At 31.5% G+C, this 27,726-nt stretch overlaps 1 protein-coding gene across 8 annotated transcripts in view; it reads left to right on the top strand.

Annotated features, from left to right (window-relative positions):
- LOC145291908 (calmodulin-binding transcription activator 2-like) overlaps nt 1-27,726 on the top strand; it is a 2,646,613-nt gene that overhangs the window by 1,850,721 nt on the left and 768,166 nt on the right. The window lies entirely within an intron of this gene.

Below are 27,726 nucleotides of genomic sequence, written 5' to 3'. Positions count from 1 at the left end.
GCTCACACCATTCTAGAAGCGAGAATGCATCGAGTGCTTGAGGATGAATTTGGAGATGTGCCAAGAAGATGAGTCAAAGTTTTTCAAAACACAGGATGAAACCTGGGTCCATCACTATGATCCAGAGACCAAAGCCCAGTCAATGCAGTGGAAGCACTTGGACTCACCACCTCCAAAGAAGGCAAGGGTGCAGCCCTCTGCTGGCAAAGTCATGCTTACAGTTGTCTGGGAGCAGGACGGAATAGTGATGACAGATTTCCTGGCAAAGGGTACCACAATTACATGAGCCTATTATACTTCACTTTTGAGGAAATTAAGGGAAGCTATCAAAATCAAGAGGCGGAGCAAGATCAGCAAAGGTACCCTCCTCTTGCAGGACAATGCTCTGGTCCACAATTCGCATGTCGCCAGATCAGAAGCATGGGCGTGTGGTTATGAAATCCTTCCCCATCCTCCCTACTCTCCTGACCTTGCACTCTCTGACTTTCACCTTTTCCCAGCCATGAAGTTGTTTTTGAAAGGAAAGCGTTTCCCAGATGACGCAGGCTTGATTTCTGAAGTCAAGTCGTCGTTGGAGGACCAACCTGGGGTGTTCTACAAAAACGGTCTCCAGAGCTGCATCAAACGATGGGAGAAATGCATAACTGTGGGTGGTTCCTATGTAGAGAAAGACTAATGTGCCAAGTTTCGTTGCTCTACTGCTATGGGAACTGGGTCAGGGGCATTACTTATCGCACACCCCTCATATATTTGATTTCCAGTAATTTGCGGTGTTTCTTTCTTTTCCAGCAATGTGGTCTTCATTGCAGGGTATATTTGCTTAGTTTATTTTTAAGTCAATATGTGTGATTTTAAACTTTGTTTCAAGGGTTGATCTAGGTTAACCCCGACAGCTTCATCGTTTCTAATGTGATTTGGAACATATCAGTGTTTCATTATCATTTGATATCTTTTCTAATTGGCATATTTATTATTATTATTATTATTATTATTATTATTACTACTACTATTATTATTATTATTATTATTATTATTATTATTATTATTTTATTTATTTTTTTATTTATTTTTTTATTTTTTACTCACTCACTAGAAATAAGAACACCAGCCATCATCATCAAAGATTTCTCTTTGAGAACAACTTGTGGCATTCTCTAGAGTCTGTGATAACAAGTTTCCCCAGATTTCCAGCACTCTCCACCTTTCGATAACTTTTTGTAGGTGAATTTACGTTATCACAACAGCTGCTTACTATTGATTACTCGTTGGCAACGATTATTATTATTATTATTATTATTATTATTATTATTATTAACAAGTATGGGCACATGTTTTTATTAACATGTCAAAGAGAAGAAACACACACACAATACGCATCAGGATTTCTTTAACAGGAAAGCAATTGCAGGAAGAAGATTTATAATGTAAATAGGTTTTAAATAATATTGACAGATTTCAGGATTCTGTTTTAAAAGTATATCTCAAACAGTTTTCGTTATTTTTTTTTACTATTAGTGCTTATAAAGACTGGGAACCATTTGAGGGTGTGGGTTAATAAGATTTAATGATTGTCAGCATAAATACAATAGCAATCAATGGTATGAACTTAGTTTAATTATTTATTAAATGGTTTATAATAACAAATGGATCTCACTCATTTTCACACACCTCCACCTTTGCATAAAGCTCAATTAAATTAAATATCTTTCACAGTACGACTCCTTACGACTAGTAGCTCTGTTCTCAAATTCATAATGATCGGTTAATTAGTTTAGGAGTGAACCCTGTTGATGCAAATGTACAGAAATATACACATATTTAAATGTATGCAATATACAAACAATTTCATCATCTTTTTCTTTAAAACGACCTTAGAACAATGTATTCATTCATTTGAACAATATTTTCTAGAAATATAACTTTGTTTTCAAAGAAAAAAAACCCTTAATAGTTTAAGAGTGACGAATTCTAGTTAAAATACAATGACACTAAGCCTTATATATAGAATCATTATTTCAGTTTGGATCTAGATTCATTACATAATTTTTATTCTAGAAATTATCTAAAATTTAAGGCTTAAGCATAAATGGTCTTAAAAAGAAATTAAAAGTCAAAGAATCTTTTTTTATTTTTTGGCTATCGATCAAATACAAATCTGAAATATTTTCATTTTCAAATTGGATTCCCCCAAATCTTTTAAAATACTCTAAAAATACTGAATTCGGGGAATATTTATTAATTCATGTCTAAATACTTAATACTAAAATTAACAGTTTATAAGATTTCTTCAAGTTTCAGTCTCGTTGAGTTCATGTTCCATATTTTTAGAGTCGTACTGAGCAATTCTCATGGCAAGTACTCGTCTTAGCTCCAATCTATGGTCCCCCTCGCTAAACTTTCATGAAAAATATTCGTCTAGCTGAAACCACTCTCAATAATTCCCCCCACTCTTTATATGTGCCTAAACCTAAACATAGATTCAATGAGCAAAGCTTCTTTCTTAGAACTGCACGCTTGTGGAACTTTCTTCCGTTTGCCTACTTTCCAACTGACTACAATTTGGTAGTCTTCAAGTCCAACATAAACAAATTCTTGATGAACAGTCCCCTTAAGTAATAAAATTTACCAAATTTCCACTACTAACGATTACTACGATATTATCCCATTGACTAATATACACTCAATAACCCTTATCCTCGAGTAGCCTCCGGGCCTTAATAAGTGGTGATTTCTATGTAAAAAAAAAAGAAAAATAACCTGTTGCAGTTTTTATGTGGCTGTTTAGGGTTCATAGTTTATGTGAACTGGTATCACATTCCACTGTTTTTCTTAAGATTTTAGGAAAGGAGGTAAAAGTTTGTAAATTATTATTTACAACATTTATTGCTCGTACACAAGGAAATAATTATTGTAATTCTTGTGTACGGACAATATATAATAGAAATCATAATTTGCAACGGAAAAACCTAGAGGCTCAACGTTTCACCGTCTTATAGACCATCACTCTTGCATAAGAGGGGCAAAACGTCGAATCTCTCCACCTCCTAAATCTTAATTCCAGATCGTCGGATTTTATCCATTTTAATAATCATATATATATATATATATGTATATATATATATATATATATATATATATGTGTGTGTGTGTGTGTGTATATATATATATATGTGTGTGTGTATATATATATATATATATATGTGTGTGTATATATATATGTATATATATATATGTGTATATATATATGTATATGTGCATATATATATATTTATATATATATATGTATATATATATGTATATATATATGTATATATATATGTATATATATATGTTTATATATATGTATATATATATGTATATATATATATGTATATATATATATATATATATATATATATATATATATATATATATATATATATATATATATACCTTTTAGGATTTGAGGATTTATTCCCCTCCCTCATAATCATATATCTTTTGAGGCTATATTACTCAGAGTATTTGCATGATTATATTTAATAGGGGTTCATCAAAAATACATATATATATATATATATATATATATATATATATATATATATATATATAATCATCCGTGGTAAAGATGCACTTGAAAAGCAAAAGACAGATAATATAAAACACGGTGCTCACACTAAAATATTTCTTAACCAATCAGATGCTGTCTTCTCAACCCCCTCTCGCATGATTCAATTTTGCATCCTCTCGAGTGACATAAAAGCAACAGTTCATTTACCAAAAGTTTAGATTTTGGTTGACACCCTAATGCTACTAATACATAAAGTATACGCGAACGTTAAAACTAGAGAATGCCGGAAACAATATAATGAGTTTCATCGAACCATAACCCAATTACTATCCCAACAATGTTAGTACGAATGCACACCCCCACACGCTTTGGAATTTCCAACATTAATGACAATAAATATTTAAATTATTGAAATACAAGAAAAATGATGTCTGGAAATGAATACATGTGCTGTTGCATTGCTTTTGAGTGTGTGTATGCTGTTGTAGCTATAAATAAGGATGAATTAGTATTTTAATGGTGACCGAAAACATACCACCATCACCATCTCCTCCTCTAAATCCATCTCCTCTTTTAAATTCAGTCTCTGTGACTTAGATATGAGAAGATATTGTTGGATGTTGCTTCATTTTGGATTCCCACATGGGAACGGCATCTTGATTGCCATCTTGAATTTCCTTCTTCATCATTAGCTGATATGCTCGGAAGAATGTTAACATTGAATGGCAGAATATTTAATATACTAATTTATTCTGTTTCGCAACATTACCAGTTGGTTTGAGTGTCATAAATTTCTAGGACCTTTCAATTACATTTTCCATATGTTGGTAGTCTTGGAGAGACTTCTTGTAGGGTTATCTGCAGGTTTGTGTTGTCTCTTCACAAACGACTGAACATCTTCTACAACTTCATATCAATGCCTTTGGTATGTTGGCACCAGCCTCTCCAGCATTTAACATTTGTTAACAATGAATGGAGTAGGAATGATCTACTGACATGGATTAAAAAAGTGTTTAGTTTCTAAATTCGCCAAAGGTTATTGGCTCAGCCTGAGTAGGTTATATTTATACCAATCGAGGATACGTCAACACAGTTTGATGGAGTCTTGGACATTTTTGAGTAGGGAATTACCTTACATCTGTTAGGTTGAGATACAGATCTGAGTTGTCCTAGCAGATTTACCCTCCCAGGCCGCGGCCTTCTGTCTTTCAGATGGAGTAAGTTTATTGCTGACTGCCTGAAGCGCTCCTGCTGGGAAATGCCGACAAGGATACCCAAGGAATTTCTAAAAAGCTAGAATGGGCGCTGGCTTGACTTTCCCCACCTTCCCGATCTTGTGTCACATCTTCCTGCAGCGATAAGTAAGTAATCACCTACGGTATACTGCAAACACTTGATAGCCAAATGTAGGTCAGCAATTTATCAAAAGGGAAAAAGAAAAGATAGCCAATGGAATCGTGAATATGAAAAGAAATGTATCTTCTTAAATTCTCCCCGCTTTTCATGAAGACATGTTGTGTTATTATAACAACCAAAATGAAGATGTCGATCCATGTATAGTCAATGGAAATGTTTTGTTATTTTTTATTTTTTATATTTTCATCAATAAAGCTAGAATTTTTTTCCCCCTAAAGATTGCATTAATATCATAAAGAACATTTTTTGTTCAGTAATGCCAAGAATTCAGCATTAAAACTGCAACAGTTTTGATCATTCAGGAATCTAAACAACAAATTTTTCAAAGACAAGGAAATTGATTTTAAAAAAGTAAAGGAATTTGCCGAAAATCATTTTCTTTTAATATTCTCTCTCCTACAATTGGATAATTACCAATGACTAAGTGAATTCTATTGCAAAAAACAAAAACGATAGTAAAAAAACGACATTTTGCAATTATCAATTTGCCTTTTTCGTTTGCTTGTACAAGATCAAAGATAGTGGTCGTAAAATGCTAATTGAAAAAAGTCAATTTATAATAGAAATGATGACAAATTATAAATCATTGGGTTCAATTGCAGTTTACCATTGCAAACTTTAACTCAAAAAAACAATTTTTACAATTGTAAAGGAGCTACTATTTTTTTTTAAAGATATGGCGTGAAAGATTTACTTGGATAAAGCATGAGAAAAAAAAAACTGCAAAATTCTAAAAAATTAGTAAATAAAGTATAAACCCTAATAAATAGAAGGTGAAGAAGATGGGGAGATAGAGGGAACGGATTTTATGATAGTGTAGATTTCTTATAAGTATTTTTGCAGTGTAACCCAAGGATGTACTCAGAATTAATTGTCTCGTAAAGTGAGATTAATTGAAATAAATTTGGTTAAATGTATAGTATTTAAGTCATTGAAGACATTTTCCGGAAATCAGTGAAGATCGTTATGCACTTCTGTTCCAAGCCTTGTTTTATGTATTAATCCATTTGTGTTAATTTCTTTCTTTTTTTTTTTTAAAGTTGTAAATAAAATAAAATAAAACGTATTTCCTTTTTTATGGATGTCAAGCTGTTGAATTCGACCACGCATGGAGTATTGGTACAACATCTAGGCTGGTGCATCTGCCACTGGTCTCTCTCCCTTGGATAGTGTAATGGGCAGGCAGATTAAGAGAAATACAATATAGATATAACTCTACTTGTTCTTTAGCACTATAAACACCGGAGTTTCATTGGACTGACATCTAGGAAATCACACACACACACACACACACACACACACACACACACACACACACACACACACACACACACACACACATATATATATAATTATTTTTTTACTATAATAATTAAATACCTACAGACACTAGTGTTTCATCCTTTCGGGATTCTTCAGTGCAGGGTGTCACGATTACTACCAGTCGAACGATTCGAACTCCGCGACACGAGACATCCCTGGCTCGATTATATATATATGTATCTGTGATTTCCTAGATTTCAGCCCAATGAAACTCCGGTGTATATATATATATATATATATATATATATATATATATATATATAATTTTTATTTTTGATGCCTATAGACATTAGAGTTTCATCCTTCTGGAATCATCAGTGAAAGAAGTTATGATTGCTACTGATCGTGGGATTCGAGCCCCGCAACGAATCCGTCTCTTTCTTCATTCATTAGCAAGGAACAAACCACAACGATATTCAAGTAAAGTCATCAACGTTATACAAAAACGATCTATAGTGATAAAACCACTAGTGTTACTATATATATAGTTTTATATACGACACAATCACGTTGATACACCGATTCTCGCCAGATCACTAAAGTTAAGCAACGCTGAGACTGGTCAGTACCAGGAGGTGACCATTTGGGAAGGCTGGGGTACTGTATGTATCGTGTCGAGTTATAAGGAATTTCTAGGTTATCTGGGGGTCGCATAAATTCACTTGGAGAGATGCACCCCTACTCTTCGCTAGGAGAAGGAAAATCTGATATAAAAACCTTCAGTCTACTGTATACTCTGTCCTGTGGCAGTCATTTGCACCGATAAATCTTAGCAGTAATACCAAAAGTGTTGCTGGTTCTACACAAAGCCTTCACAACTTTACACAAATCATCTGTGTAGATTTCCAAGGAATTTAGTTGTTGTGATGTAAGTTCATACGTCGAAATTGACGGAAGAGTCCATCACTATCATAATATATATATATATATATATATATATATATATATATACTATCAGTTCAGCCCGACTTTGCTCGGGCCCTATGTAATGTTCATAATTTTATGTGCATGTGTATATATATATATTAAAAGTTTGACTCATGTTTAAGTAATCTACATCTAAAATTTCAAGTATTTAGACCCAAAATTGGCGGAGGGGTTTGGTAGAGCCTGCAAAGGTCAACTCTGTAAATTCTGACCTCTTGGCAGCCAAATTTTCGCCCAAAACCTGATTAAAAACTTGCCGAATGTCTGAATACGCTTCATGTAAAATTTCAAATGTTTAGACTAAAAATTGGCTGCATAGTTTGCTAGAGACCGCAAAGAGCCAATCTTTAGAACTTTAACCCCTTGGCAGCCAAATTCTCGGCCAACAACCGATTAAAAAGTTTGCCCTATGTCTGAATACACTTTATGTAAAATTTCAAATGTTTAAACCAAAAATTAGCAGAGAGATCAAATTTTTTTAACTTTGACTCCTTAACATGTATCATTTTAGGCTCAAATCAAGTTAAAAAGTTTGATCCATGTCCAAGTAACCTACATCTAAAATTTCAAGTGTTTAGACTCAAAATTGGCGGAGAATTTTGCTAGAGTTTTCAAAGGTCAGATCGTTGAACTTTGACCCCTTTACAGCCAAATTTCTGGCCGAAAACCGATTAAAAAGATTTTCCCATATCTCAATACCACTTATGTCAAATCTCGAGTCTGTTGACTGAAAATTGACAGAGTAATTGGGTAGGGAAATGTATACAGACAGACAGACAGGCACATACACAAATAATTTCATTTATATATATATATATATATATATATATATATATATATATATATATATATATATATATATATATATATATAAGATTGTTGATTCTTTTATTTTTTATAAGCGATTCTGTGGTATTTTTTTTCATTCACTGAGTGCTTTAAAGGGAGAGGTTATCTGCCCTTTGTTTATATTCCAGTCGCCCCACATTTTTGGGACATACAAAGCATTTTCATCAAAATGGATTATTTCTAAATGGTAAGATTTTTTTTTTCTGCTTGTTCAGCATCCCTCCACTCTAAATAACAATTTAGATATTTTTGTGCAGACATATGTCTGCCTAAGAGTGGCATCTGTACTAAAATAGTATGAAGAAAGAAGAGCTTAATAAAGGAGAACGCAGGGCTTCGATGAGAGGGGGGGGGAGAGGTAGAAGGGAAAAATCGCTGTTTTGTTTAACAATATGGAAATCAATTCTAATTGTAGTCGAGCAATTAGTAACCTTAGTTGTTTGGTACGATCAGTTCTTGCCATGGACGATTCTTGGATGCATTCACTGTCCATATGTTGGCGATTGATTGCTTTCTTTACTAATAAGTAATGATCTAGTGTCATACAATTACAGGAAACAGGAATTAGTTTATATATCCTTGATGATAAGAAATGATTTCGATAAGATCTCATCCAGATGGCAATTTATTTGTCTTATATATTTTTTTTTTCATGCATTCCTTTTAACTTTTCCCCATCTCCATCGTCATCTCTCTCGCTACTCTGTCTTCCTTTCTCCTTTCCTTCTCTATATGACATCTCCTTTTCTTTCTGCTTTATATTGCTCTCTCTTGTATATTTTCCCTCCTTCCATCCCTCTCTCTCTCTCTCTCTCTCTCTCTCTCTCTCCTATATGTTCTTTCTCTTTGCTCGATATTTATCTTTCTCTCTCCTCTGCATTCTCTATCCTCCGCCTCTATTTCCTTTCCCTCTCCTTCTTTGCTGTGTATTTTCTTTGCTCTTTTTAATCTTTTTCTCTTTTGCTGATATATATATCCATTTTCTCTAGCCCTCTCTCTTTCTCTATATTCTCTTTTTCTCTCCTTTATATTATCTCTCTTTCCCTCTATTTCATTTCTCTATTTTTCTTTGTTGTATATTCTCCCCTCTCTCTCTCTCTCTCTCTCTGTTATATATATTTTATTATTATTATTATTCTTTGTTGTTGTTATTGTTCGTTGTTAGGACTTATTAAAAGCGCAGTCTTAGAGTCTTAGAGTCTTAGAGAGTCTTATTAAGAGAGATGTTGCGTTCTGTGTTCGTGTTATGAAGAGATTCATATAAAGACATTTTAAAACACATGATATATAAGACATATAATCACTTTACCTTTTGGTAGAATTACAACACAAAGATGACGTTTATAAAAACAAATGATGGGTTTATTTCTTTTCCGACCGGTCGTGGTTTTCTTAGTCAAGAATTCAAAGTTTTACATTCTATGTTTCAAAGGTGACCGTCTCGCTTCCAGACGTTCGACTGTCCATGTCTGGACTCCAGACTGTCGTCTCTCGTCCTCATACTCTCTCTCAGACTCCCTCCGATTCTCTAAAGTTTCTAACTATATCGAGAACTTCCCATTTTCCATGACTTCATACACATGTTAGAACATGTGTCTTCTTTCACGTGTTCTGGAAATGCGTGTCCAAAACTTTTTCCTTTGTTTACAAAAGGAATTTTAACCTATATTCCCAGTAACCTATATTTCCAATATGTTACAAACATGTTTATTAAATTATCCTATAGTTGCAGTCTTCAATTGAATTTCATAACAGAGTTGACAATGCACATTCTTTTCTTAAAACTATTTTATCTCTAAGCTAAACAATGATTTGTTTTTTACATTCCATTTGTTAATTCTCTCTCGTAATTTATTTCTAAACCTAAATTACGAGGTTCGAATTTCGTCTATTCTATTTCATTTTTACATTTAACTAAATCTCTATTTTTATACTTACATGAAAAGGGGACAGCCCTTATCATGTAACATCTCTCTCTCTCTCTCTCTCTCTCTCTCTATATATATATATATATATATATATATATATATATATATATATATATATATATATATATATATATATGAATGATATGATGGACTCGCTCGTCGATTCGATTTATGAACTCCGCCACAACAACTAAGTTGTTCAGAAATCCACACAGATGGTTTGTTTATAGTGGTGAAGGCTTTGTGCAGAACCAACTACACATTTGGTACAACTGCTAATGTCAGTCGGTACAATGGCTGCCACACGACAGAGCACACAGTAGATCTCAAATTTTTACATGAGCTTTCCTTCATCTAGATGCATGTCTCAACGAAGACTGAGGTGCATCTCTCTTAGTGGATTAAACTTGCCCTCAGACACAAACCTGGACATTTTCTACATCCAGTCGCGGTACATACAGCATTTAACATTCCCAAATGGTCACATATGTGATGTTGGGCAGGCTCATTGTTGCTTCATATCGGTGATCCAATGAGAACTGGTATTTCAATATGATTATGGTATATATATATATATATATATATATATATATATATATATATATATATATATATATATATAATATCCACTTATCAAGTGTTTCCTTTTCAGATTAAATATGTTTTTAACTCTTTTTCAAAGTGTTTTTTAACATGTTTTATTAACTGTTTGCTCCTATATATATATATATATATATATATATATATATATATATATATATATATATGTGTTCATATATATATATATATATATATATATATATATATATATATATATATATATATATATATACTAGCTGTACCCGGCCACGCATTGCTGTGGCTCAGTTTGTTAAAATGGAACACATGTGAAAGTAGAGAAAAGTTTTATTCTTTTTTTCAAGAGAATGTACAAATTATTTATTTTTTTAACAGACAGAAAATGAAAATAAACAGAAAACTACTTCCATCATTAATTATGCAAAAAAAAATAAAATGTTGATTTAGTGTTTCAATATTATGCTTATAAATTACGATAAAACTTGCTGAGTATGTGCTGTTTTACAGTTGTTGCAAAAATGGAACGGAAACTTAAATTTCGCTTCGTTTTAATCTTTCTTAATTTTTTAATTGTGTCCCCCCCGAACGAATATAATCAAAACAGTAACATTCAACAATTGTACTTTATGTATATAAAACACAAAATATTTATTTAAATTTTTTTTTTTTTAAGTTAATAACGAAAGGGAAATAATTCCATTTTTAAACGAAAAAGTCAGTTTGGTATATCTTTTTTTATTTTTTTATATAAGTCCAGCTTACCATTCATATTGGAAATGTCGACATTTATAGGTTGTCGCGTACGTTTACAACGAATAAACACTCCAATCTAGTAGATGTACCAGAATTTTTGTAGGAATTTTTTACACCCCTATCACGAAACTGCGAATAAAATATAAAAATCTCGTAATTTCTCTTTTAAAAGTGGGTTGTTTATTTTCTTTATGGATTATACTTCCAAAATAAACTATTAAAGTTGTTTTAAAAGTAATAGAAATATTTGTTTTTATTTTTTAAAAAACAGTAATGAATTTTACGAACTCAATATTTTTCAATTTTTAAACTTTAAATATCTATCAAAATTTTTCTATTAATTCTATTTTGACGATATTTTCAGGGTCAATGTGAAATTTTATGCTCTTTCCAATAAACCGAATATAATATTTTAGACAAATGTTTTTTTTTAATTCCCCTCCCCCATTTTCAAGTGTCTAGTAAAAAGTAAATAATTAATTTACTCACCAAAGTTTTATATATCACAAATTTAAGAGAAAAGGTCAATAAGTAATATATTCAAATTTAAATAAAAAAGTAGTGTTTTTTTAGAAATTTACCTGTAAAATCTGAAGTTTAAAACCTTCTCTTTTAAACCACGTTGTTTGTTTTTTCTTTTGTTTTTTTATGAAACCTTGGTCCTTGCTCCTTTAATTGAAAAAAAAAAATAGGGCTTGAATTACATTTTTCGAGTAGTTATAAGCTTGGAAAGACAGGGGGTAGAATAATTCACGCCTCCCATTTTGAAATGTCTATTAAGAAGTAAATAATTTATTCACCGAAGTGTTATATATCACAAATTGTAGAGAAAAGGTCAATAAATAATATATTCAAATTTAAAACAAAAAAAGTAGTGTTTTTTAGAAATTTACCTGTAAAGTCCGAAGTTAAAACCTTTTTTTTTTTAAAACATGTCGTTTGTATTTTTTTTTTTTTTTTTTTTTTTTTTTTTAATGAAACCTTGGTCCTTGCTCCTTTAATTGGAAAAAAAATTAGGGCTTGAGTTATATTTTTCGAGGAGTTATAAGCTTGGAAAGACGGGGTGGAATTATTCACTATTTTTCACGAAATTTCTGACACACCTACCAATCTACCCATGTTAAGAACGGCTTTCGGAATAGACAACCCTAACCTTGCCAGCATACCCGAAAAGTTATAAAAGTTGACGTGTCGAATGTGAACGATGAGTTGGACGTAATGTAAAAATGTACCGAATTTAAAAGGGAACGAAATTCAAATTTCCGTTCCATTTTTACAACAACCGTAAAGCAGAGCACTCTATGCAAATTTTACCTAACTTACTGTATTAATGCTATTTTTTTTTAGGCAAAAAAAATGTTTAGGTTTGGCTATAAATTCCTATACTCATTTCACCCTAAATAATTTAGGTGACTGAAATAGGAATCTAATTGAATCTTTAATTTCCTGCATAGTATGCGAGAATTCATTTTTCTTCGAGTTATATCGAATTCATTAATACGGACTTTAGGGCTTTTTTCGTAATGTTACTGTAAAAATTATTTTTATTGTTACAAATTACGATGCTTTATTTATATAAAAAAAGCAAAAATAAATTCTTGCGTTTTTTATTTACTACTGAAAACCATAACTTTAGTAAAGGTATTTTTTGTTTAAACAAAATAAAACATTTTCACTAAGAGTTAAATAAAAATAATTAGTTCATTATATTCTGAGATCATTATTTGAAAAATACTGCAATTTTCATTAAAATTCGTTAATTTCCTGATTTTTGGTGAATTTTTAAGTAAAAGGAGGAGTCAAAATGTGTATACACTTTGAGCGTCGGCATTCATTTTGTGTGTACCTACCATTTTTCGATGAATATTTGATAGCAAAGCGACCACGTGTGGTTAATTTTAATTAAATTTCAATCACATGGTTACATTATCAATAATCATGTGATTAAACCCATTGAAAATTTACCGATATTGTAAACACATTCTGTTTACATTAAGCCTGTAGTGTTTTTTTTAGTGATGCAATGTTGGCAACTGAGATTTAAAAAAAAACCGCGAGATCAGGAGAAAGAAATCTCCAGAAAATCGCTAGATTTTTAACTTTTATCGTCTGAAATTTTCAAAACTCGCTAATTCCCCCCCCCCCCAACTCCATATTTTAACTTCCTACCATAAAAAATTATAAATATAGTATATTCAATATATAAAATGTTCCGTGTTTTCTCACTATATGTTTCTAGAATTATATTGAAGCGGTTAGCTCCCCAGAAGGCTTACATATTTTATCAGCTAGTTTTGCCTATTTTTTTCAGAGAGGGTATTTTTTTTTTTTGCAGGAAACAAATCATAAACTCCAACTTTTTATAATAAAAGTTAAATTGAAATATACTGCAAATTAAACATCACAATAATGGTGCAACATTGAAATTAGAAAAATAAAAAACAAAAAAACTTTGTTTTAGCATATTAAAAGTATTTAGGTTGGTAGATAATTAAATTCTACTGTATTGGTATAAGTTTGTTTTTTTGTTTTTTTGCTGTTGTTTCTTGCTTTTTACAATTTTCGACTAAATACTTCTAAATAAAGCAGGGTTGCTAGATCGTATTGTAAACTAAACTTCGGAGGTTGGAATGCCCCCCACCTAAAATGTACTTGGAAAAATCGATTTTATAGCGAGATTTAAGAATGGTTAGCCGAAAAAAGGTGAAAGACAAAACAAATAATCAATAAATAATTGTTACCAAAGGCAATAAATGCTAGTTTTTTTTTACTTACTTGAATGAGTTTATTTTATGTTTTAAAGTATTTTCAAGCGCTTTTCTTTATTTTTTTATCTAAAATTGCGGATGTGTGGGTGCCAAATATCTCCAGATTTTCTAGAATTCCCCGCTAGATTGCAAACAAAATCTCCAGATCTAGCAGGAAAACCGCTAAATTGTAACACTAGTCACGTGACAGGAAGCAGTAATAAATAATTGTCCCTAAATAAAAAAATGGCGTATCGGTACAAAGAAAAACACCTATTTATCATAGAAAAATTAAGTATAATGTTATAATTAAAAAGAAATATATAAAAACACACATGGATATAGTAAACATATTATACCAAAACGTGGAAGCCATCCGTCCAATGGTTTTTAGACTTTTAATTGCGAACGAACCAAGAGTTACATTTATATATATATATATATATATATATATATATATATATATATATATGTTCATGTATATATATATATGTTCATGTATATATATATATATATGTATATATATATGTTCATGTATATATATATATATATGTTCATGTATATATGTATATATATATGTTCATGTATATATATATGTATGTATATATATATATGTTCGTGTATATATGTATATATATATATATATGTTCATGCATATATATATATTCATGTGTATATATATATATATATTCATGTGTATATATATATATTCATATATATATATGAATATATATATATTCATGTGTGTATATATATATGAATATATATATATATATATATATATGAATATATTAAATTGTGATTCAATGAATTTAAAAAAACTCTCATTGAAATGAAATGAAGTGGTTGAGTTTCATATCAAAGAATTTTTATTATTCTAAGCAAGACAAAGAATGCTTTAGAAAATTGATCTCCTTAACCTATAGGGTTTCGATGTCTACCATCTCATCAGAGGAGAGAAAATATTAGCAAATACTTATAAAGGTATGCACCCTATTTCTAAAATCAGTGAGACATGGAAAGTCAAAGTCAAAATAATACATTTATCAGAAGTCCTGTAGCAGGAGGATTTGTAGAACTTTAGCAAATAGGGTGCATACCTTTATAACTATTTGCTAATATTTTCTCTCCTCTGATGAGATAGTAGACAGCGAAACCCCAGAGGTTAAGGAGATTAATTTTCTAAAGCATTCTTTGTCTTGCTTAGAATAATAAAAATTCTTTGATATGAAACTCAACCACTTCATTTCATTTCAATGAGAGTTTTTTTAAATTCATTGAATTACAATTTAATTTATTTGCTCTATCTTGCATATCGAGCAATTCTTGCTTAGATGGGATAACTTATAGAATATTACTGCCAGTAATATTTTGTAAACCTACAATCTCACGTTTCCATAGCAACTGATTGTTAAATAAAAACTATTCTGAAGTATATATGAATATATATATATGAACATATATATATATATATATATATATGTATATATATATATATATATATATATATATATATATATATATATATATCACCCTTCTCTTTCTCTCTTCTTACCTATATATTACCCTTTTCTTTCATCTTATTCAATGCTATTTTAAATTCCAATAACCATTATTTGTATTTTTACGTACTGAATTTGAAAAAAAAAACATATCAATGCAACTCTTGATAATTGTCTCAGCCAGAAATGAACAAGCAGAAATAAATACATCATGACTATGATGTTTCGTTCATGCCGCTAATCAGAAAACCATCAGATCACTTCCAGAGAAAAATCATCAAGAAAAAAAACCCAAAACCCCTTTCTATGCATTTCTCACGGAAAACAGTTTCCTAAAGGAACCAGAAGCTCCATTCATAGAAAACTGTATTTTACAAAGATGCCGATTTTCTATGATGGATCTTATGGTCCCTTTAAGGCTTTGGTATATATATATATATATATTTTTTTTTTGCTTGAGGATTGTTTTCTCCAGAAGTTATATTATGATCTTCTTATGAGCGGCATGAATGAAAGAGACCGGCAATTATGTGTTTTTACTGGTTGTTCGTCTCCGCATGAAACACTTGTCAAGAATTTATTATTTTTTAATTTGACAAATAAAATATGAATAAAGACTTGTTCATTGGAATTTAAAATAGCATTGTTTACTGTATATATATATATATATATATATATATATATATATATATATATATATATATATATATATGAGAGAGAGAGGGGGGAGAGAGATGTTGTTTTGTTTGGTTTTAGCGATACGTTTTGAATGAATTCAATTATTTACGAAAGTGCATTTTTACCTAAATGCGAGTCGGGAATAATTTTCCCTTTAACCAATTTCGTACCCCCACATGGGGAGCGGCATATATATTATTTTTTAAATATAATTATCCACTGACACGAAACACCTGTCAGTGGATAATTATATGTAATATATATATATATATATATATATATATATATATATATATATATATATATATATATATATATATATATATATATAAGGTCATTTTGTGTGCGCGCGTGTCTGTATCTCTGTGTGTGAGTTCGTTCTCTATGAACTCGAGAACGAGTGGGCCGATTTTTATGAAATTTCGAAGGTACTGTATGTGTCTGGCATAGATAGGTTTTGCATCAGAGTGGATAAGTATCGATAATGGATAATCGAAATAATCCAATGAAAGAAGGAACAGACGATTTTGACCAAGGTTATCACTTTGCACAGCCTAACATCTCAAGTGCATTTCAAAAGATTTATTACCACACAAGTTGAAAAGCTTAGCGTATAAAATCAAAAGCATGTTCTTTGCTATGACAGGAGTGTGTGCAAAATCAATGTTTCTGTTTAGAGCACAACAGAAGTATGGTACTTGACTTTTGCATTTTAAACTTTTATTCAAGCCATTATATTTTTATTATATTTGAAAAAAATAATTTTATACAATCAAGAGTAGGTTCTTTAGAGTGCAATTTAAACTACAATCTATTTTTGACTAAGTTACTGCGAGAGACATGCACAGCTTCCATCCAGTGAATCGCGATTGGTCCTCAACTAGAGCAGGCAATCAATCAATTTGATTGAAAATGGGCTATTTCATCGATTTCGATGACAATACAAATATGGGAGTGTGAAACATTCGTTGATCATCATTCAATTCCGGGAAACGTCGGGTCTCTCTGCTCATATATATATATATATATATATATATATATATATATATATATATATATATATATATATATATATATTCTTTCAATAAGTCTGATGAGATGCCAACATCGACAATTTTTTAACAATATAAAGTTTAAAATTGTCTAATTGATGTCGAAACAATTGTAACATTCGAAAAAAATACAAATATTATGTAAACTTTTTCCTTGTTGTTTTGGTTTTTGCAAGTATATATGAATGTTCAATTACAGAAATGTTAATCATGTTGCTTAATATTTGAGTCAATTTACCTGGCTTGATTTTTATTGATATATGCACATTGCAACTGTCTAATAGATTTTAATATATTAAATCCTTGGTAAAAAATTTTCATTTATATATATATATATATATATATATATATATAAAAATTTGATTCCCCTTTTGTATTTTGTGAATTTTCCAGTGATTAAAGTCGGTTTATAAAAGTTCTAGGTTTGCAAAAAAGCAGATTTAATTAATATTCCCAGGATTTAAAATCTTGTAAGTTGTACAATAATATTAGGATAGTACTACTGTCACTAAGAATAGTTAGCAGTGAGGGTTGTTTCTGTTGATGTAGATTTTAATGGATAGCTTATGTAAATTGCTTTTTAGCCTGAATTGTATTATTAATATTGTTTTTTCCTCAAATATAAATGTCTAAACGCCTTTTAAAAACAATATATATATATATATATATATCAAAACATCGTTAAAACTCACTACTCGTTCAAGCAGCCGCCAATAGCGTAATGGTTAGGAGCCTTGACTGCCGTACAAACGGTCAGGTTTCTATCCTGGCTTGAGGTAGTTGCCTGTCTAGCCGCACTGATGAGCTGTGAAACAGCGAAACAGTACTGTATGTGGATGACTATATATATATATATATATAAGTGGAGAATGATGGTTCACAGGAAGTCGACTTCGGACACGAAGGACAGCACATGATGATATATACATATATATATATATATATATATATATATATATATATATATATATATATATATATATATATATATATATATATACAACCTTATTAATGTTTTTAAACAAAAATTTTAATATATTACGAAATATTAAAATTCGGTAATGGTCATATACGAATAAAGATTAAAGTCAAAATTAATTGACTCAATTATTAAGCTTCATGATTTTCAGTTTTTATAATCGAGCATTCATGAAATATTTTCATATAATAATTTGCAAAAAACCATGGCAATAAAAAAAAAAATGAGAGCATCATATACTGAAAATACACAATATGCTTGTCTCAATTTTTTTATTGTCTTAATTTTGTGAAAATATTACATATATATATATATATATATAAATATATATATATATATATATATATATATATATATATATATGTGTGTGTGTGTGTGTGTGTGTGTGTGAATAGGATTTTCCTAGATACCAACGACCAGCCAAATTTTTCACCAAAAACCGATTAAAAAGCTTGCCCTTTGTCTGAATACACTTTATGTAAAATTTCAAATGTTTAGACCAAAAATTGGTTGAGTAATTTCGTAGAGACCGCAGAGGTCAAAATTTTTTTAACTTTGACTCCAATTTTGATCACTTAATATTTATTATTTTGGACTCAACTAAAATTAAAATGTTTGATCTCTTTTCTTTGGAATTGTCTAAAATTAATTTTTTTCTTGGAGAGACAGAGTTTTGTGAGTCGGTGACGCCATTTTTCTTTGTTGTGCTTATCAGCAGTTCCAATATTAAAAACTAGCTATTTTTATGTAAAGTTTAGTCTCTTAAAAATAAATTTTCTATTTCGTTCCTTAACTTTTGGCCAGGATAAATCCACAGATATAATTTTAAACTAAAATATTTCTCAATATTGAATCGTAATTTTTGTTTTTTGTTGTTGTACTAGTTTATACACATTGGTTCTATTTGTTTATTCTGAGTATTTCAGAAAAATCCATGCACTAATTTTTTTAAATATACATGAATAATTGTAATTTCTTTTTCCGTTCCTTATATTATGGCCGATACTATATATATATATATATATATATATATATATATATATAAGAGAGAGAGAAAGGTAGTTTGCTTGAAGCATTGCTGGTAAATAAATGTGGAAGAGTAGCAACCGGGTATTAAAATCATGTGAGGTATGGAAAAAAAATATATCCATTTATTTTCCAGATCAATCATAGATACAAAACAGTAAAATAAACTTACTATTTAAATAACCGGGATGGTAGACTTCTACCAAATCTATCAAAGACTTCTACCAAATCTATCAAAGACTTCTACCGTCGTGGTTATTTCAAGCAATTAGTTTATTTTACTCCTTTGTATCTATGATTGATTCGCAAAATAAGTGGATACATGACAATATAAAAAAAGAAGCTCTACAAGACCCTCTTTTCTTTGTCCTTTTTTATCCGTCCATCCCATCACTTTACACCTGGTTTCCTGCATTGCTATAGCCTTCTTCCACCCACCCCTACACACATTGTTTTCAATCTTGTTTTGGATGTACGTGTCTTAGAGGCATATTGTTGTATTCAAAATAAGAATAAGGATTATAGGCTTACTGTTCATCGCACTCTATATGCGACTTTCATTCACGTTCATAGAATAGGGTGTCTAAGAAAGCGAAGAAAAACGAGAAATTCTAGTTAAAAAGCAAGTAAATAAACGAGAGAAAGGAGGACGTACGAAAATAAAAAAGGGGGTTAAGCTTGGGAGTGGAGAGGGGTCGTAGGCGCGATTAGGGCTGTGCAATATCTGCTCGTTTGTTCACTGTAATTGTTTTTGCCTACCATTGTTTACTTGTTTGCATTTGTGTATGTGGATAACAGTTCCATACATAGATATGCTAAGCCGGGCTTAAAGGAATTCGAGAAAGATGATACTTTCAACACGATACCAGTCCCTATTTACTTTGCTCCTCACGAGGATAAAGTTAGGCACACGGTAGGGTTTTAATATGGCAGAAATCCAATCCTCGCCACTCCCCCCAAAAAGGGGCAATGGATTGGGATAAAAATTAAAATTGTCTCCATCTAGCAGGATTTCTTCTTCGTGAACTGAGAACAGAAAATATGAAAAGGAGTTAATTTATTTACTTCCTCTGCAGAAAATTAGACACAAGGTCAAGTGAGTTTTTTTTTTTTTGTTTTTTGCGCATTAAATGAATTTAACAATTAATGCTTACGCAGCACTGTCAATATTCTCTGATGAGGACGCCTCAGACTATTAGCAATAAACCAACTTCTTCTCAGAGAGAAGGTAAAACCTGGGAGGGCGGCATTCCTAGGACTGAACAGAACACTACATCAGACAACAAAAAAAAAAAAAGAAAGAAAAACTTTTGGCTCTTTATACATACGTTTGCTGAGAAATGTAATTGAACATTATTTGGAGGAAGCCATGTTGTGTGTTCAGAAAGTTTCAATTGGATAACAAACAGAAGAAAGCTAAATGTCGCAATATACTTGTTAATGCAAATATCATCAATACTTAACTTGTACCGAAATAAAACTTATTTAAAACAAAAATGTGCTAGGAGTAGGAGGTAAATTTATCTCCAAGTAAGATAATTACCTCCAACCACTGGAGGCTCAGTGATCACATGATTTGGTTCTTTTGGATCCAGTTTTGACCGGAAATCCAAAACGAGGCTAAAGATCCTTATGTCACCGCTGCAAGTTTAATTGGACGTTTGTCTGACCGTTCAACTTTTCAACATTTTCAGTTTTCAAGCTAACCGACTTTATCTGTAAAATCTAGCTTTTCATCACGGGTCAGTGACCGTCTGTGATCATGGGCAAAGATCCAAACTTTATTCATCAGTTTTATTCATGGCAAATCGACCATTTGACGTGTATATATATATATATATATATATATATATATATATATATATATATATATATATATATATATGTGTGTGTGTGTGTGTATGTGTGTGTGTGTGTGTGTGTGTATAAGTGCATTACATTCCTTCGCCGCATGTTTTCTTTGTCACGTTTATTGTAAGGAAAACCTGTCTTTTTCTTGAGTCACAATGAATGCATGCTTGTATTTTCATGCTTTTCCTTAATGGCTTTTATGACCAGTTGTGACGCTATATTTGTAACGTTAGTATTCATGAGATTTTCATGTTGTGGCGTTATATATGTTGTGACGTTAGTATTCATTACATTTTCATGTTGTGACGCTATATTTGTAACGTTAGTATTCATGAGATTTTCATGTTGTGGCGTTATATATGTTGTGACGTTAGTATTCATTACATTTTCATGTTGTGACGCTATATTTGTAACGTTAGTATTCATTACATTTACAGCAAAAACTCGTTTCGTACCACAACAGAAAAGAACTTAAGAACTTCTCTTTCACCAATCTCTCTCTCTCTCTCTCTCTCTCTCTCTCTCTATATATATATATATATATATATATATATATATATATATATATATATATATATATATATACTCACACACACACACACAAGTTCTTTCATTTATGAACTCGATGTAACAACAGAACATATGCAAATAAATGATAAAAAGCCTATATTCCAAATTTTAAGACCATCTTTCCGTTTATTTCATTAAGTATGTTGAAATGCACAATTCTTGACAACACCTGTTTTGTAGCGCATCCATGTAATTTTCATGTAAATTTTTAAATTTATTCACCTCATCAGAAGAAAACGAATTTTCAACTTTAAAAGAAAATAAACGAATATGGGCATGATTACAAAATCCGAAAATTGGAAGAAAAGCTGCAATTATTTTTCAATTTGTTACGCGATCAGGTGCTGTCAAGAATTGTGCTGGTCCTGGATATAACCTTAAACTATATCCAGTGGTGAGGTTCCAGCTTGCGGGCTTTGGAGAGTGTGGAGCCACCCTTTAATTGCCATTGCTCCCAGGTCCACGCTGACCCGGAGTGGTAGTACCTGTTAGGGTCTCAACTATGGGTTAAATAGAAACCGACTTGAAAACAACAAATATATTCTATTAAAAATTTTTTCTTCAAAATCTTTGGATTCGGCATTAAATAACCTGAAAAGGGTTGATATGCCGTAAAACAAAAGCAACCAACAAACCAACCAACCAAGAACTGTGCATTTAAACGTACTTAAAGAAATAAATGGTAAGATGGTTAACATCATGAAATTTGGAACATATACTTCTGTAATATATCTATAAAAGTGAACGTGTCTGTGTGTGTGTCTGTGTACATTTCCCTACGCAATAACTCTATCAATTTTTAGTCTACAGACTCCAAATTTGATATACAGGGTACTAAGATTTGGGAAAATCAATGTGATCGGTTTTTGGCCAGAAATTTGGCAAGTAAGGGGTCAAAGTTCAACGATTTGACCTTTGAGAACTCTACCAAACTCCTCCGACACTTTTGGGTCTACGCACTTGAAATTTTAGATATAGGTTCCTTGGACATGGATCTAACTTAATAACTTGATCTGAGCCCAAAACAATAAATTTTAAGGGGTCATAATCGGGGTCAAAGTTTACAAAAATTGACCTCTGCGGTCTCTCCCAAATTACTCAGACAATTTCTGGTCTAAATATTTGAAATTTTACATAAAGGGTATTCAGAGATAGGGCAAGCTTTTTCATCAGTTTGGGTCGAAAATTTTTAGGTACCAATATATGTATGTATGTATCTATGTATGTATGTTTGCATGTCTGCCTTAAACTTTCAATAGAGGCGACGGATTTTACCAAGATCAGTATCGTTTTAAAGTTCGACCTTTCATACGACAAATATCGAAAAATTGGCTAAAAACATTAATATCTTCCCCTTCAACTAGGCACTTTTCTACAGGGGGGTCCCTTTTTTGCCGATATTTTTTAAAGTTATCCTCTCCTTTAGCCTCAATTTTAAAAAAAGTCGCTTCCGGTTTTAAGGTGGTCGTAACAGCATAAACATTAGATTTTACTTCGTTCTTTTCCTCCTTTGCGGTACGGGTTCGAGCCTGTCTTCCTACTACCACTTTTTTTTTTTTGGCTCAACACATACATCCAAACACCCGGGCAACGCCGGCTGAAATGCTAGTATATCTATAAAAGTGAAAGTGTCTGTCAGTGTGTGTGTGTCTGTGTACATTTCCCTACGCAATAACTCTGTCAATTTTTAGTCTACAGACTCCAAATTCGATATACAGGGTACTGAGATTTGGGAAAATCGATGTGATCGGTTTCGGCAAGAAATTTGGCTTTTAAAGGGTCAAAGTTCAACGATTTGACATTTGAGAACTCTACCAAACTCCTCCGACAATTTTGGGTCTACGCACTTGAAATTTTAGATAAAGGTTCCTTGGACATGGATCTAACTTAATAACTTGATCTGAGCCTAAAACAATAAATTTTAAGGGGTCATAGTAGGGGTAAAATTAAAAAAATTGACGTTTTTTTTTGTTTTTTTGCTCAGCATACACCTCCAAACACCCGGGCAACGCCGATCACCCATGCTAGTATATATATATATATATATATATATATATATATATATATATAATTGCATGTATCTACATAAAATATTATAAGGAAATATAATATTTTATCTGCCAATTTTTAGTACTTACTTCAAAAGTAGCCAATAGGTAGTAAATTATGAAAATATATCGCATAATCATGAATTAGTTAAAAAAAATAATGTGCTTGATCGTATACCTTGATATAAAGCATTTTATTTAATTTTACAACACCAAGATTGTGTACCTTTCAGCACTGTTCAGTAGACAAAGACTCTGGAATAAAGAGGGGGAAACCCCCAAATCACCGGTTCAAAATAAGCGATGCCCTCTTTTTAGTGTTTCCTATAATAGGTGTTTCTTGTTCGTAAGCAGCTGTACGTTATTGTTTTTTTTTTTTAACCCAGTACACCCAACAGACACTGTAACGCATAGTTTTAAATAAATAATATATATATATATATATATATATATATATATATATATATCTATATATATATATATATATATATATATATATATATATGAACAAATGATTAATAAAACATGTTAAAAGACATCTTGAAAAAGAGTTAAAAACATATTTAATTTTAAAAAAGGAAGCACAAGATAAGTGGATATTCCTTAATCCGCGGAGTTTCGAAGAAATACTCTCCTTCTCATCAGAGGGCAGGAATTAGCAAAATGCAAGATCGGATTTTGCATATAAAAGTATTTAATGAAACTACAAGTAAGTCACAGATCTTACTTGGTTAAAAAAGGGTGAGGTAAGGGGAACAGGAGGCAAAAGAAAAATGATAAAAAGATTTCACATGAATGGATAGTCCGGTGAAGGGTAAAAATCCAAAAATGGTAAATCCAAAACGGTCGAATTTAAAATTTCAATCCAATGGGTAAATTCCAAATGGTCCAAAATAATCCAAAAGGCAGAGTTCCTTGGAAAAAAGCGCAAATGGAATGAATTCTAATTTTTTTATTATATATATATATATATATATATATATATATATATATATATATATATATATTAGCATGCCACCCATCGTTGCATTTTATGAATACGTAGATACCATTGTTTTTATGTGATATGATTTCCGAAATTTCGTCCCAATAGTGTAGAAGCGCCGATTATTAAATTGTATCCAACATATGGCAAAGATTTCAAAAGTTTTAAAAATGATTTGATTACCATCAGCTAGAATCAGACGCAAAACATAAAGTTCGCCAGCCTTATCCGTAACATCTGTAAAACCTTGCGAAATAACGTTGTAAACTGTATAAATATGGATGGCATGCTTAGAAATAACACGTTTAATCGACTTGCTAAGATGAATCATTTTTTTTTTTTTTTTTTGCAATGTTGACCCCTTAGCATCATTTTTTACCGACTAAAAACCAAATTGAATTTTTTCCACATTCTTTCTAAATCCCTATATAACAAATCCCTATATGCTCTCTCTACCGTGCTAGAAAACTACTGACACCTGAAAGTATCCTGTACCTCTATAAGGCCACCATTCGCCCATGTATGGAGTATTGCTGTCACATTTGGTCTGGGGCATCTGCTGCTAGTCTCTCGCTCCTAGACAAGGTTCAAAAAAGAGTCGCCAATGTGATAGGCCCTGAACTGGCATCTAAGCTTCAGCCTCTGTCCCATCGACGAAACGTTGCATCCCTCCGTCTGTTCTACAAGTATTTTAATGGTGAATGCTCTGACGAACTGCAGACACTTGTGCCCCTACGACGTAGACACCCTCGACAAACCCGACAGGCAGCTAAATCCCACCCACACACAGTATAGATCCCTAGATGTAAAAGATCTTTCTACTCCAGTAGTTTCTTCCCCAGAACCGCTAGACTCTGGAATTCCATTCTAGGTCCCTGCTTCCCTAACTGTACTGACATGCAGAAGTTCAAGTGCAACGTGAACCGACACCTTGCTGCCCAAATCCCAACATAGTGCCCCAGTAGTTGCTGCCCCTGATAGTAGCCCCCTACATCAAAGTGTCAATGCGCCTTGTTTGGGGTGAAAATGTAAAAAAAAAAAAAAATGTCGAGTCTGCAGACCAAAAATTGACAGAGGAATTTGGTGGAGATCTTCCGTACACACACAGACACATTCACTTTTATGGATGCAGATATATATATAAATATAATACGTTTGCATCCAAAATGCAAAAAACACTTCTGGACATTGTAGAAATTATGCATAAATTAAACTGAGTGTAATAGTTAAATGAAACCAATCATCGAATAAAAAACTATAAAAAAAATGAATAATTACTTAAAGTTAGATTTTCAAAGAATATGCAAATTAGTTAACTTTCATGAATTGGCTTGTATATGACAAAGCACGTTCCAAACTTTTATGACCGAGGCATCAAAAGATGCTGGCAAAAGTGCATTAAGAATGTTGGTGACTATGTAGAAAAATAAATTCTAAAGCACAAAAGGTCGCTCATCTTAATGGTACCACTCCAGACTTGGTACCACTTGATCATTTGAGTTAAAAAAATAGGTGGTTTTACTTTTGAAACTATCCCCGTAGCATTAAAAGTGTTAAAATATACTTATGACAAATGCTTTATACGGAAGCATTTGTGTTTTCATGGAATTAAATCATCAGATTAACTGGGTGTTCCTTTTGTTCTTATTTTTCAACTTAGTGTTTCATATTAGTGATACAATAAAACCATCAAGTTTGTTTCATGTTTCCAGCACCCAGACGAACTCCTTTCAACTAACCTTAGACTTACCTCGCCACCTGGAATGAATTCGAAAATAAATCCTCCAGGTGAACAGTGGGTATTTTTAGGTAATTAGAAATTATAATAATAATTTACATATTGACGTTCTTTTTATGATTTTATATGCATATCTTAGTAATATATCTAGATAAATAATAAATGCAAACGACGGGAAGCATATTTTTTCTGTCATTTTTTATAATGTGTGTACACTATATATATATATATATATATATATATATATATATATATATATATATATATATATATAAAGTGAAAATGTCTGTGTGTATGTGTGTCTGTTTGTGTACATTTCCCTACCTAATAACTCTGTCAATTTTCGGTCTACAAACTCGAAATTTGAAATAGGGGTATTGAGATTTGGGAAAATCTTTTAAATCTGGTTTCGGCCAGAAATTTTGGTGTTAAAGGGTCAAAGTTCAACGATTTCACTTTTAACTCCAGCTGCCAATTTTGGGTCTAAACACTTAAAATTTTAGATATAGGTTACTTGGACATGGCTCTAACTTGATAATTTCATTTGAGCCCAAAACAATAAATGATAAGGGGTCATAATTGGGGTCAAAGTTAAAAAAATGACTTCTGCGGTCTCTACGAAATTACTCAGCCAATTTTTTGTCTAAACATTTGAAATTTTACATAAAGTGTATTCAGACATAGGGAAAGCTTTTTAATCGGTTTTTGGTCTAAATGTTTGTATCCAAGGGGTTAAAGTTCAAAAGATTTGACCTTTGCGATCTCTAGCAAACTATTAAGCTAATTTTGGGTTTAAACATTTGAAATTTTACATAAAGGGTATTCAGACATGCAGAAAGCTTTTTAATTAATTTTGGGGCGAAAATCTCGCTGCCAAGATGTCAGAGTTGAAAGATTTGACCTTTGCAGGCTCTACAAAATTCCTCTGCCAATTTTGGGTTTAAACAGTTGAAACTTTAGATGTAGGTTACTTAGACATGGGTCAAACATTTTAATTTGATTTGAGCCCAAAACAATAAATTTTAAGGGGTTAAAATTGGGGTCCAAATTAAAAAAATTGACCTCTGGTGTCTCTACCAACTTTTCTCTATGGAAGTTAAGGAAGCCTATTATATAAAAAAAAAAGCATTACGGTACATATGCATACTTTTTAATATATACATATGCACAACAAGTTATGAAGAGTACATAGGGCCCGAGCAAAGCCGGGTTGAACGTCTAGTAT

This window comes from Euprymna scolopes, chromosome 2 (assembly GCF_053919585.1).
Source record: "Euprymna scolopes isolate OS-2025 chromosome 2, ASM5391958v1, whole genome shotgun sequence".
In the NCBI taxonomy this organism is placed as follows: Eukaryota; Metazoa; Mollusca; class Cephalopoda; order Sepiida; family Sepiolidae; genus Euprymna; species Euprymna scolopes.
Note: the sequence above shows the minus strand (reverse complement) of the source record. Positions and strands in the feature narration are given on the sequence as shown.